Here is a 14,325-nt window from a genome sequence, read left to right as displayed (position 1 = left end):
CAGAGATACTGGGAGGAATGGGAGTTGGGGGCGGGGGGCGGCTGCGTCAGCGAATGGTGTGGACGGCGCATAAACGTGGATGGAGGGAATGATAAGGCAATAAATGAATGTCAGTGGTGGGCAGCCGCATTCAGAGTTGCAACAGTCTCTGCGCGCAAGAAATTCCCAGGAACCTCGTGAAAAGCAGATTCTCAGGACCGGCCCAGGGGATGTGGAAGGCCCGGAGGGGGACCCTAGAATCCCCCCAACAAAATGCAGTTAGGATGGGCCCTGTTTGGTTTTTTTGGGGGGGGTGGGGCGGGGAAGGCAGATTCTAGGGTCCCACTCCAGGCCTTCCACATCCCCTGGGCCGGGCCTGAGAATCTGCTTTTCACAAGGTTCCTGGGAATTTCTTGCGCGCAGAGACTGTTGGGAACAGTCTCTGTGCCCAGGCTGGAGAGCAGTGGTGCCATCATAGCTCACTGTGGCCTCAAACTCCTGGGCTTAAGCAATCCTCCCGCCTCAGCCTCCGGAATAGCTGGGACCACAGGCTGCACCACCACACCTGGCTAAATTTTTATTTTTGTAGAGAGGAGGGTCTCACTATGTTGCCCAGGCTAGTCTTGAACACCTAGGTTCAAGCCTTCCTCCTGCCTCAGCCTCCCAAAGCGTTGGGATTACAGGAGTGAGCCACCACACCCGGGCTCATCTGCCTTTTAAGGGGTGACACTGCTACAGCCACAGCTTCAGAACCACAGTGAGATCTGCGTGCATTGCCATGCCAGGCACTTATTAAGCACAAAGTTATTAGTAGTATTAATATTATTATTGACAGTAATAGTAGTGTTTCTTGATGTGAAAGTCTTCCTGGGTACCTCCCAGGAAAGAAAACTTGTCACCTGAGGGTCTTTCCTGGCCCAGGACACAGTGACTCTCCTCTCCTGCGTGCCCTCTCCCTCTTCTGATCCCCCACCCACGGGCAGAGGGATGAGCATCGAGATGCCAAAGCCACTGATCTTGCCCTTTGCCCTCCCGCCATGGGCAATAGATACGTGTCCCCCGCCCCTGGTGACCCCAAAGAGGGCTCCTGGGCCACAAGCCCATGACACAATTTCCCCACTGCTGGTTATGGGCAGAGGTGGAGGCAGGAGCTGTCTCATCTCTGATCCTGGGCCTGGGTCCCAGGCTTTCTGCCCTCCGCCCCCACCCCAATTCCCTAAGCTGACCCCACAAGGGCCTGCCAGGTGTGTGTGGAGGGAAAGTGCTTTCTCCTATGCCATTTCTTTTTTTTGAGATGTAGTTTCCCTCTTGTCGCCCCGTCTGGAGTGCAATGGTGCGATCTCAGCTCACTGCAACCCTTGCCTCCCAGGTTCATGCAATTCTCCTGCCTCAGCCTCCCAGGTAGCTGGGATTACAGGCGCCTGCCACCAACCCGGGTAATTTTTGTATTTTGTATTTTTAGTAGAGAGGGGGTTTCATCATGTTGGCCAGGCTGGCCTCCAACTCCTGACCTCAAGTGATCCACCTGCTTCAGCCTCCCAAAAGGCTGGAATTACAGGTGTGAGCCACCGCGTCTGGCTGAGATCCTGCATTTCTGAGAGCCCCTGGGAGAAGCTGATGCTGCTGCTCCCTGGACCACCCTTTGAATTGTAAAGATCTAAACCACCAAGGCCTGGTTTTCTAGAAAGGCCTGTGAGCTCTTCCTGCCCAGAAGGGTGAACGGAGAGGCCCACTCCCAGCCGGGCCCCAGCAGCCTGGGAGGGGATATTGGGAGGAAGGTGGCAGGAGGGCAGCTGGAGGGAAGAAGCCGTTGCAGAACATTTAGGGGCTTTTTCTCTGACCCTAAGAATCACCAGCTGTTGGTGTCTGTTGAGTTGGGGTTCCTGCAGTCATGGGAAAACCCCCTTGGAATCCCCACTCAGGACCAACTGTCATTCTCAGCCACTGAGTTGGAGATTCCTCCAGAAATATCCTCAGCTCCTGCCATCTGGAGGTGGCTCTATAAATACAGAGTCACTTCTCTCCCTCCTGACCTGTCCACATGGGGCACAGGGCTGAGGATACAGATACTGGGGCCATATATGAAGCCCTGTTATTCCCTCCTTGGAAGAAAGCACCCTCCCTCTACACATGGCCCAGACAGCCCTCTGCGGGCTCACCTTCTTGAATCTGGGGGGTGGGCAGAGGGCCTGAGGGTTGCACAGAGAACTCATCTTGGTTTCAAAACTGGCTGCGGCAGAGACACCTGGTTGAAAGGTAGATTTTAGGCCGGGCACAGTGGCTCACACCTGTAATCCCAGCACTTTGGGAGGCCGAGGTGGGTAGATCACTTGAAGTCAGGAGTTTGAGATCAGCCCAGCCAATATGGCGAAACCCTGTCTCTACTAATAATACCAAAATTAGCCGGGCATGGTGGCGCAAGCCTGTAATCTCAGCTACTCAGGAGGCTGAGGCAGGAGAATCGTTTGAACCGGAGAGGTAGAGGTTGTGGTGAGCTGTGATTGCGCCACTGCACTCCAGCCTGGGCCACAGAGTGAGATTGAGTCTTGGAAAATAAACAAAAAAACAAACAAACAAAAGGGTAGATTTTAGGATCTCACTCTAGGTTTTCTGAACCTCCAGGGTTGCGGCTTGGAGATCTGCCTTAATAAGAGCCGCTGAGAGGGCTTGGAAGCCCGACCTTTGGGAAACACTGACCCTCTCCCCTCCCACTACCCCCACTGGTCTTGGCCCCTGAAGGATTTGGGGAGCAGACCTGTGAGAAGCAACCCCATCTCTGATCCTTGCAGGTGGGCTTGGGACCCTGAAGCCAGAACAACCCCAGGGAAGGAGGTCCAGGCTCAGGTAGCCACTGGCCTCTGGATGACCTTGGAGGTCAACATCTGGAGTCTGCAGGCTTTGTTGGGGAGGGGGCAGGTCGCCTTAGGCAGGAGACTTCACCTCTCCGGCCTCAGTCTCCACATCTGTAAAGTGGGGCCATACTTTCCCCTTACCTGGCAAGGATGATGAAGGACTAGAGAAAACATGTCAAATGCCCTTCTCAGAATAGGGGCTCAGGAAACAGCGACCTTGTTGACCGTGACTTAAGGTCATCAGCAGAGGGGTCTCGGGTCAGGAGCCCCTGTGGGCCAGCAGCACACAGGACAGGAGCCTCGTGTCAGGGGCCTCTGCTGGGGATATCTGTCTTCCCGGCAGAACAGGGCTGGCCTTTCCTGAATGGCTCCTGTTGGCCTCACACTGCGTGCCTCCGGGACAAAGGGCACCTGGACAGAGGTACACACACAGTCTTTCTCTCCCGTGACCCAAGGAGTCCTGAACCAGGAGGCAGAGGCTTGGGTGTGAATTCCAGCAAACACAGGTCAGGGTGCTGGAGCCTAAAGGCTGGAGGAGAACGTTCGGCCAGGGGAGGAAGGAGACGTCAGTGTGGCAGGACCATGGCAGGCTGTAAGTCACCCAGGGTGTTTGACTCTTTAGTTGTGAGCAAAGGGCAGTTGGCATAGAGGGTCAGTGGGGAGTGGAAGGAGTTTGACTACATCTGGGGCTTGAAAAGGCCCAAGATGCCCTCCGTGTCCCCACCAGGCAGGATGGAAGTGGCAGCCCCCAAACCTGTCACACCAAAGCCAGCAGCTGCTCATCACCCTCACCCCGGCATTCTTATGAGTGGCACTCCCTACGATCCCACTGGCCCCTAAGATCTGCACCCCAGTCCCTGGCATCTGATGATGATCCTGTCATTTCTCCCCAGTTAGGGTTGCCAGATCTAGCAAATAAAAATAAGCAAATAAAAACTCAGGCAGGGCATGGTGGCTCACGCCTGTAATTCCAACACTTTGGGGGAGGCCAAGGCAGCCCATTCATTTGAGGTCAGGAGTTTAAGACCAGCCTGGCCAACATGGTGAAACCCCATCCTGATTAAAAATACAAAAATTAGCTGTATGTGGTGGTGGGCACCTGTAATTCCAGCTACCAGGAAGGCTGAGGCAGGAGAATTGCTTGAACCGGGGAGACAGAGGTTGCAGTGAGTCAAGATTGCCCCACTGCACTCCACCCTGAGCGACAGAGTGAGACCCTGTCTCAAAAAAAAAACAAAATAAAGAAACTGAGCTAAATTAGAATTTGAAATAAATGACAATTTTTTTAGTGCAAGTATGTTCCATGCGATATTTGGGACATACTTATACTTAAAAATGATCACTTGTGGCTGGGCATGGTGGCTCATGCCTGTAATCCCAGTACTTTGGGAGGCTGAGGCGGGCAGATCACGAGGTCAGGGGATCGAGACTATCCTGGCTAACAAGGTGAAACCCCATCTCTACTAAAAATACAAAAAATTAGCCAAGCTTGGTGGCATGCGCCTGTAGTCCTAGCTACTCAGGATGCTGAGGCAGGAGAATCACTTGAACCAGGGAGGCGGAGCTTGCAGTAAGCCAAGATTGTGCCACTGCACTCCAGCCTGGGTGACAGAGCAAGACTCCGTCTCAAAAAAAAAAAAAAAATCACTTGTTTATTTCCAGTTCAAATGTATCTGGGTGGCCTCTATTTTCTGGCAGTCCTATTGTAACCATACACAGGCTCGGCTGCTGATCACTTACAAAACCAATAACAAGGACCAGATGCAGTGAAAGGAAAGTGACTTTATTCCAGGGCTAGTGGTGGGGAAATGGCCCAGGCTTGTGCTTTACAGGAACCATTTCTAACTTTAGGCTGGGGAGAGGGACTTAAAAAAAGGACAATTGGAAGATTGGGCACAGCGGTGGCTCACACGTCATTCCAGCACTTTGGGCGGCCAAGGCGGGAGGATCATTTGAGCCCAGGACTTCGAGTCTAGCCTAGGCAACATGGTGACGCCCTGTCTCTAAAAAAATAAAAACATTAGCCAGCCACAATGGCACACACCTGTACTCCCAACTACTCTGGAGGCTGAGGTAGGAGGATCACTTGAGCCCAGGAGGTTAAGGCTGCAGTAAGGTGTGTTTGTGCTGCTACACTCCAGCCTGGGTGACAGAGCTAGACCCTGTCTCAAAAAATAAAACATTTTAAAAAGGGAAGTTAGAACGGGAGTGGTGCCGGCTACGAAGCCAGTTTGTCTTGTTCCAGCAGCTATCTCGAGCCTTGCTCCACCTGAAGCATAGCCTGGCATCATCCCAACCATGGCCGGGTTGTTGAGAAACCACCTAGAGATAATCTCTGGAATTTTGCAGCTGGGTCTCCAAGCCTGGTGTGTTTCAAGGTTAGCTCCTGGAACTTCTAAGTGAACTCATAATTAATACAAGCATACAGCCACATAAATGTGCATGGGATAAGGGAGAGAGACAGAGTTTGAAAGTACAGTTCAAGGCTATATTTTAAGACTAAGGAGGGAGGCTGGGGGTGGGGGGTGGATCACAAGGTCAGGAGTTCGAGACCAGCCTGGCCAGTATGGTGAAACCCCGTCTCTACTAAAAATACAAAAAATTAGCCGGGCATGGTGGTGCAAACCTGTAATCCCAGCTACTTGGGAGGCTGAGTCAGGAGAATCACTTGAACCCAGGAGGTGGAGGTTGCAGTGAGCCGAGATCATGCCACTGCACTCCAGGCTGGGCAACAGAGCGAGACTCTGTCTCAAAAAAAAGACTAAGGAGGAAATAAAAGGTTTCTGCAGTTTGTTTTGACGTTACATCTTGAGACTAAGGAGAAAAGAGAAAAAGGGAAAAAAGTGTAAAATGCATTTTGAGGCCTGGCACGATGGCTCATGCTTGTAATCCCAGCACTTTGGGAGGCCAAGGCAGGTGGATCACTTGAGGTCAGGAGTTTGAGACCAGCATGGCCAACATGATGAAACCCCATCTCTGCTAAAAATACAAAAATTAGCTGGGTATGGTGGTGGGTGCCTGTAATTCCGGCTAATTGGGAGGCTGAGGTAGGAGAATCACTTGAACCTGGGAGGTGGAGGTTGCAGTGAGCCGAGATTGCGCCACTGCACTCCAGCCTGGGAAACAGAGCAAAAAAAAAAGCATTTTGCAGCCAAGCTACTCAGTTACACTATGACTCCAGGCCAGGGGACATCTGGGCCCACGAGGTGGGGGGCTGCCACCCTCCTGTTTGTATGGCTGCCCCTGTGACTGTCACACTGCTGCCCGCTTCACAAAGGCTCCTTTCAGGTGACCTGGTCCAGTCCTTCTTCAGGCTGGCAGCCAGTGCAGGTTACCCAGGAGGGCGCAGCAGAGGGCCAAGGGAAGAAGGAGTGTCCCCTCACGTGGGCTGCCTTCAGGGCCCCATCCACCTTGTCAGGCGCAGGGAGTGGTACATGGAAATAGCCCTGGATTTCTACCCAGACAGACCTGGGTGCAAATCCTGACACCAGCTGTGCCCAGCATGCTGGTGTGGACATGGACGCAGCCCTTAGCAAGAGATGTAAGCTGACACTCTTTAGGCCAACATTCTAGTCGCAGACAGATAAATACAGCCAAGTGAAAAAACAACAAACTAGAGCTTGTCAAAGTGCACTAAATGCCCCATGCAAACTGTGCTGTGTAATCCAGGAGCCACAAGTCATTACTGAGCCTTTGAAATGGGGTGAGGCTGGATGGAGATGGGCTGTCAGGGCAAAGTACACACAGAGATTGAAGACTTGGTAGGAATCAAAGGCCGGGCGCGGTGGCTCACGCCTGTAATCCCAGCACTTTGGGAGGCCGAGGCAGGTGGATCACCTGAGGTCAGGAGTTCGATACCAGCCTGACCAATATGATGAAACCCCATCTCTACTAAAAATACAACAATTAGCCGGGTGTGGTGGCGAGCACCCGTAGTTCCAGCTACTTGGGAAGCTGAGACAGGAGAATTGCTTGAACCTGGGAGGCAGAGGTTCCAGTGAGCCGAGATCGTGCCATTGTACTCCAGCCTGGGCAACAGAGTGAGACTCTGTCTCAAAAAAAAAAAAGAAAAGAAAAGAAAAGAAAAAAGACTTGGTAGGAATAAAAGAATGTAAAATAATAATATTGAAATCATGTTTTAATTGTTTACATGCTATAATGATAATCTTTTAGACACAGTGGATTAAAGAGAATGTATTATTATAATTAACAGCCTGGGCAACATAGCGAGACTCTGTCTCTACAAAAAAATAATAATTAAAAAAAATTAGCCTGGCATGGTGGTGCACGCCTGTAGTCCCAGCTACTCACGAGGCTGAGGTGGGAGGATCACTTGAGCTGGGGAGTTAGAGACAAGCCTGGACAACATAGCAAAACCCTGTCTCTATAAGAAATACAAAAATTAGCCCAGTATGGTGGTGTGTGCCTGTAGTCTCAGCTACCGAAGAGCTGAGGAGGGAGGATTATCTGAGCCCAGCAGGTCAAGGCTGCAATGAGCCATGGTTGCACCACTGCACTTCAGTCTGGGTGATAGAGCGAAAGCCTGTCAAAATTAAAATAAACATCCAGGCACAGTGGGTCGAGCCTGTAATCCCAGCACTTTGGGAGGCCAAGGCGGGCGGATCACTTGAGATCAGGAGTTTGAGACCAGCCTGGCCAACATGGTGAAACCCTGTCTCTACTTAAAAATACAAAAATTATCCAGGTGTGGTGGTGCACACCTGTAATCCCAGCTACTCTGGAGGCTGAGGCAGGAGAGTCACTTGAACCCAGGAGATCACACCACTGCACTCTAGCCTGGGGGACAAAGCAAATAAATTTCACCATTTTTTTTTTTTTGAGTTGGGGTCTCACTATGTTGCCCAGGCTGGTCTCAAAATCCTGGGCTCAAGTGATTCTCCCACCTCAGCCTCCTGTATAGTTGGGACCATAGGCACATGCCCACTATGCCTAGCTTATTTTATTTTATTTATTTATTTAACTATTTTGAGACCGAGTCTTGCTCTGTCACCCAGGCTGGAGTGCAATGGCGCCATCTCGGCTCACTGCAACCTCCGCCTCCTGAGTTGAAGCGATTTCCTGCCTCAGCCTCCTGAGTAGCTGGGATTACAGGCGACTGCCACCGCACCCAGCTAATTTTTGTGTTTTTAATAGAGATGGGGTTTCGCCACGTTAGCCAGGCTGGTCTGGAACTCCTGACCTCAAGTGATCCTCCCGTCTTGGCCTCCCAAAATGTTGGGATTACATGCGTAAGCCACCGCACCCGGCCTGCTAATTTCAGTTTTGTAGAGATAGGATGCCAGAAGCACAGAGAGGGGAAATTCCAGACCAGGGAACAAAAGGGACAGCCAAGTTTTGATGTGGCCCGCCTGGCCTCCCGGGAAACACACCCTTCCGCCAGGGCGGTGGAGAAGTCAGCAAACAGGCCAGAGAAGGCCTCTTGTCACTCAAGGGACGGGATAAGAGACAGAAATGTCAGGTCAACAGGGCCTTCTCTGCGGCCAGCCGGGATGGGGGACAGTGGCTGTTACCCCAGTGGGCAAGACGGTCCCTGGGCCTCGGCCTCCTGTTGGAGTAGCCAGAGGTTGGCAGGCCCCTCCCATGGGGGCAGGGCTGGGGAGATCATGACGCTGGTCACTCCCTCAGCAGCCCGGGGGGTCTGGAGCTTGTCCCCACTAGAGAAAGTGACCTAGCCAGGCCCTGCTTGGTCAGGACCTGCCGATCTTTCCCACTTCTCCCTGCACCACTCATCATGCTGTGACCACAATGGCCAGACTCTAAGATTTTCAGAAACTTCCAAGCCCCTTCCTGGCTCAGGGCCTTTGCTCCTGCTGACTCCCCGGCCAGGAGAGCCCTTCTCCTCCTGATTTTCTCAGGGCTGAAAATACGAGGTCTCCCCGCAAGGGGCCTTCCCTGAAGCCCAGCTCATGTCCCACCCAGTTTCTCAGTCCCTCTTGAGGGTCTGGGATCTAGACTGTGGCCCGACGTGTTTGTTCCCTTTCTAGCACTTTCTACCATCTCTAATTCTCTCGTTTTCTTATTGGTTTGTTAAGATTCCCCTCCCCATGCCTCCACAAGGGTACTGTCTCCATAAGGGCAGGCGTCTCTTCTATTCATAGAGCATGGGCCAGGTACATAGCTGGCGTTCCACAAGCAGGCCAGAGAGTGGGTGAACAAAGGGACGAGCGACTCAGGACACGCGCCTGGCAGCGAATCTCTGCAGAGTCCCTTGATGAGGACCTTACAATTCAGGGGACACAGAGACCTGGATTATTGCCTCCCAGGGGCGTCTGGTCTCAATCCAGTTCTCTCTTTCACACACACACACACACACACACACACACACACACACCACCTTTCAGCACAGGCCCACCTGTCCCCATCCCCTCCCAAAACGCCCTGCCCTGCATGTCAACATGGAGGACGCATTTAAGCTCTGAGGCCGGGAGCCCAGATTAGCCGCTGCAGCATGCCTGGCCCTCCGCCACAGGGAGGTTGGGTTGGGGAGGGCAGCAGGACTCAGATTACCCAAGCCCCGATTTGGGAGCCCTGGGGGCCTCTTGCAGGAGGAGCCCAAGCAATGGCTGGCTGCCTGCCCTAGCAGCTCTGCGAGCCAGCAGGCAGGCTGCCACCACTTACGGGAAATGCTCTGCTGAGGAGAAAGAGCGGTAGGTTGTTTAGCCCAGCCCTGGCCCCTGTCCAGACTGGGTCAGGAAGCTTTGCCCTGTGCCAGCGTCGCCCACGCAGGCTCAGTTCCTCCCCAGTGGGCTTGTCCAGAGACCCAGAAGGCAAGCCGGGGAGTCACCGCCCATCTCTCTCCTTCCTATGTATCCAAAGCAACAACAACAAAAACCAAAACAGCAGTTTGTGAACTCAGACGCTTTGCAGTCAACACGCTTTGAATCTCAGCTCTGCCTCTTATCAGCCGGGAAATAAATAGCTTGGACAAGTTACTAAACCTCTCTGAACCTCAGTTTCCTTCAGTGTGAAATGAGAATCATGACCTGCTTTAAGGGCTGTGAAGGGGTGGCCTGCCCCTCCACACCTGTGGGTATTTCTAGTCAGGTGGGACAAGAGACTGAGAAAAGAAATAAGACACAGAGACAAAGTATAGAGAAACCACAGTGGGCCCAGGGAACCGGCGCTCAGCATACCAAGGACCTGCACCGGGCACTGGCGCCGGTCTCTGAGTTTCCTCAGTTTTTATTGATTATTATCTTCATTATTTCAGCAAAAAGGAATGCATTAGGAGGGCAGGGTGATAATAAGGAGAAGGTCAGCAACAAACATGTGAGCAATAGAGTCTGTGTCATAATTAAGTTCAAGGGAAGGTGCTATGACTGGACGTGCACGTAAGCCAGATTTCTGTTTCTCTCCACCCAGACATCTCAGTGGAGTAAAGAATAACAAGGCAGCATTGCTGCAAACATGTCTCGCCTCCCACCATAGGGCGATTTTTCACCCATCTCAGAATTGAACAAATGTACAATCAGGTTTTATTCCGAGACATTCGGTTCCCAGGGGCAGGCAGGAGACAGTGGCCTTCCTCTATCTCAACTGCAAGAGGCTTTCCTCTTTTACTAATCCTCCTCAGCACAGACCCTTTACGGGCGTCGGGCTGGGGGACGGTCAGGTCTTTCTCATCCCACGAGGCCATATTTCAGAATACCCAACTTTCAAGGGCAGAGGTCCCTGTGGCTTTCCATAGTGCATTGTGCCCCTGGTTTATTGAGACTAGAGAATGGTGATGACTTTTACCAAGTATATTGCTTGTAAACATTTTGTTAATAAGGCATGTCCTGCACAGCCCTAGATCCCTTAAACCTTGATTTCATACAACACATGTTTTTGTGAGCTCCAGGTTCGGTCAAAGTAACTGGGGCAAAGTGGCTGAGGCAAAGCTACAAATTAGCAACAACTCAGCAAAGCAGTTGTTTAAAGTACAGGTCTTTTTAAAAATGGTGTCTCTTATGTCTTTCCTTTCTACATAGACACAGTAACAGTCTGATCTCTCTTTCTTTTCCCTACAGGGCTGTTGGATAGAATGCAGGAGAAATTTGTTTTTTTCTTTTTTTTTTAGGTGGGGGTCTCACTGTCACCCAGGCTGGAGTGCAGTGCTGCAATCATAGCTCTGTACAGCCTCCAATTCCTGGGCTCAGGCAATCCTCCTGCCTTAGCCTCCCTAGTAGCTGGGACTACGGGTGCACACCCCACACCCAGCTAATTTTTTATTTCTCGTAGAGGCAAGGTCTTGCTATGTTGCCCACAGTGGTCTGGAACAGACTCAAGCAATCCTCCTGCCTCAGCCTCCCAAAGTGCTAGGAGTACAGGCATGAGCCACTCTGTCTGGCTAGGAGTTAATGTTTTATCACATACCCAGCCCATTGCATGCACATAGTAAGTGTTTGCTAAATAAATTATGTCAATCCGCCTTTATTTTCACCCCAGGAGGTAAAGTGCATGGCATGATACCCATTTTACAGATCAGGTGATTGAGGCTCAGAGAGGTTTTGAAGCAGGTGCATACAGCAAACCAGTGGTAGACCCATGAGTAGATATCAGGTCTGCACCTGCTCCCTGCCCATAGCTTTTCCCATCACACAAAACTGGGGTGCACAGTCCCTGCCAAACCTTTAACCCAAGGTTGCAAAGTGCCTGCCCAAGGGTCAACTCTGTCTGGGCTCTAGACACGTTTGGGTTGGACCTGCATAGTTAAAAAAAAAAAAAAAAAAAAAAAAAAAAGGCAGAGTTCATGGAGTTAATGGCCAGTATTGGAAAATTGGGGCCAGGTGTGGTAGCTCACGCCAGTAATTCCAGCACTTTGGGAGGCCAAGGCAGGAGGATCTCTTGAAGCCAGTTCAAGACCAGCCTGGGCAACAAAGTGAGACCTCATATCTATTTATAAAAAATAAAAATATTGGGCTGGGCGCGGTGGCTCACGCTTGTAATCCCAGCACTTTGGGAGGCCGAGGCGGGCGGATCACGCGGTCAGGAGATCGAGACCACGGTGAAACCCCGTCTCTACTAAAAATACAAAAAATTAGCCGGGCGTGGTGGCGGGCGCCTGTAGTCCCAGCTACTCGGAGAGGCTGAGGCAGGAGAATGGCGTGAACCCGGGAGGCGGAGCTTGCAGTGAGCCGAGATCGCGCCACTGCACTCCAGCCTGGGCGACAGAGCGAGACTCCGTCTCAAAAAATAAAAATAAAAAATACTAACCAGGCGGGGCACGGTGGCCTGTGCCTGCAGTCCCTGCTACTTGGGAGGCTGTGGTGGGATCACTTGAGCCCTGGAGTTCAAGCCTGCAGTGAGCTGTGATCACATCACTGCTCTCCAGCCTGGATGACAGAGTGAGACCCTGTCTCTTAAAAAAAAGGAAAGAAAAGGAAAGAAAAATCAGATGTCACTTTTTTTTGAAGTCTGTATTTCTGTTTTTTCTTAAAGAAGCTCAGGTGACATGGAGCCTGAATTCCCTGTGGCGGGAGCTGAGCGGTGCTATCCCGCCTTAGATGGGGTTGCAGAGTCGAGCTCACCACCCCCAGAGACCAGTGTGCTCACTTCATTCTCTGCCGCTGGCGAGTTTGCCATTGCTCCTGAAAACCTGCTGTTGTAACCTGGGCATGGTGGCTCACGCCTGTAATCCCAGCACTTTGGGAGGCCAAGACAGACAGATCACCTGAGGTCAGGAGTTTGAGACCAGCCTGGCCAACATGGTAAAACCCTGTCTCTACTAAAAATATAAAAATTAGCTGGTTATGGTGGCACATTACTGTAATCCCAGCTACTGGGGAGGCTGAGGCAGGAGAATCACTTGAACTTGGGAGGCAGAGGTTGCAGTGAGCTGAGATTGTGCCCTTGCCCTCCAGCTTGGGCGACAAAGCGAGACTCTGTTTCAAAAACAAACAACAACAACAACAACAACAACAATAAAAAACCCGCTGTCAGGTGGGATTCCCCAGAAGCAGAGCATACCCTGCATGAGGGTGCATGAGCACCTTAGGGATTAGGCAGGGCCCTGAGGAGGGACGGAGAGATGGGCTGAGAGGCAGGGAGGCCACACAGGAGTATGATAGCAGACAAAGTCCCTCAAAGGTGTATCAAAAAGTACCAAAAACTGAGTGGCTTAAAAATCAAAAATTCATTGTCTCACAGTTCTGGAGGCTGGAAGTCCAAGATTAATGTGTCTACAGAGCCCTGCTCCCTCTGCAGGCGCTAGGGAAGGATCTGTCCCCAGCATCTCTCCTAGTTTCTGGTATTTTCTAGGCTGTGGCTGCGTAATCCAATCATCACATGATGTTCTCTCTGTATGCGTGTCTGTGTCCAAATTTCCCCTTTTTATAAGGACACCAGTCATATTGGATTAGGGATCCACCCTACTCCAGTGTGACCTCATCTTTCTAATGACATCTGCAATGACTCTATGCCCAAGTAGGGTCACATTTTAAGGTACAGGAAGTTGGGGCTTCAATGTAGGAATTTTGAGATGCAGGACATAGTCAACCCTTAACAGAAGGTAACTGTGGCTCACCCCACAGGGGGTTCTCAGAGTCTCCAGTGGGAGGAGGGAGCTGGGGTATTTATACTCCCCTGTCCATCTTGCCTTTGCCCCATTGGCTCTAGGAACACACACAGGCAAAGTGGGTTCCAACATCATGAGGGGTGTCTCTAGCTAAGAGGTGCAGGGGCTGCTGTTGGAAGTGAAAGCTCACCAGGACCTGGTGGGAATGAAGATGGTGACAGGATCCGAGGGACTGTGGGCTCCTGCCAACCACCATCATGGAGACACAGAGGAAAGAGTCTTTACTCCACCTCTCTCATCCACTACCTTGGTGGGAATTGACCAGTAGGGTGGCCCTAAATGAGTCACTGGCCTCTCTGCCTTACTTTCTCCACATACAGGCCACACCAGCTGGGACCGGAGCTGCTAGGAAAAAGAATGGATGACGCCCACTCACCCCCATCCATGTGCACCCCAAACCAGCTGACGCTTGAGGAGTGTCAGAAGATGGAGGTGGTAGAGCCCTTATATCTGTCAGCATCAACTCACTTACAGAGGGACTGAGGAGCCCCTGGGAGAAACAGGACCCCCAAATCAGATAGCCCTCCCCATGAGTGAGCTCAGGATATTCAAACACAGGTCTTGAAATGTGGCATCTGGGCCGGGTGTGGTGGCTCATTTCTGTAATCCCAGCACTTTGGGAGGCCAAGGCGAGTGGATCACTTGAGGTCAGGAGTTCAAGATCAGCCTGGCCAACATGGTGAAACCCCATCTCTACTAAAATTACAAGAATTAGCTGGACATGGTGGCACACATCTCTAATCCCAGCTACTTGGGAGGCTGAGGCAGGAGAATCGCTTGAACCTGGGAGGTGGAGGTTGCAGTGAGCCGAGATCGTGCCGCTGCACTCCAGACTGGGCAACAGAACAAGACTCTGTCTCACAAAAAAAAAAAAAAAAAAAAAAAAGGAAAGAAAAAAGAAATGTGGCTTCTGTGTGC

Source organism: Hylobates moloch, unplaced genomic scaffold (genome assembly GCF_009828535.3).
Source record: "Hylobates moloch isolate HMO894 unplaced genomic scaffold, HMol_V3 SCAFFOLD_23, whole genome shotgun sequence".
NCBI classification, from domain to species: Eukaryota; Metazoa; Chordata; class Mammalia; order Primates; family Hylobatidae; genus Hylobates; species Hylobates moloch.
The sequence above is the reverse complement of the archived record's forward strand: the minus strand, read 5'-3'. Positions refer to the sequence as shown.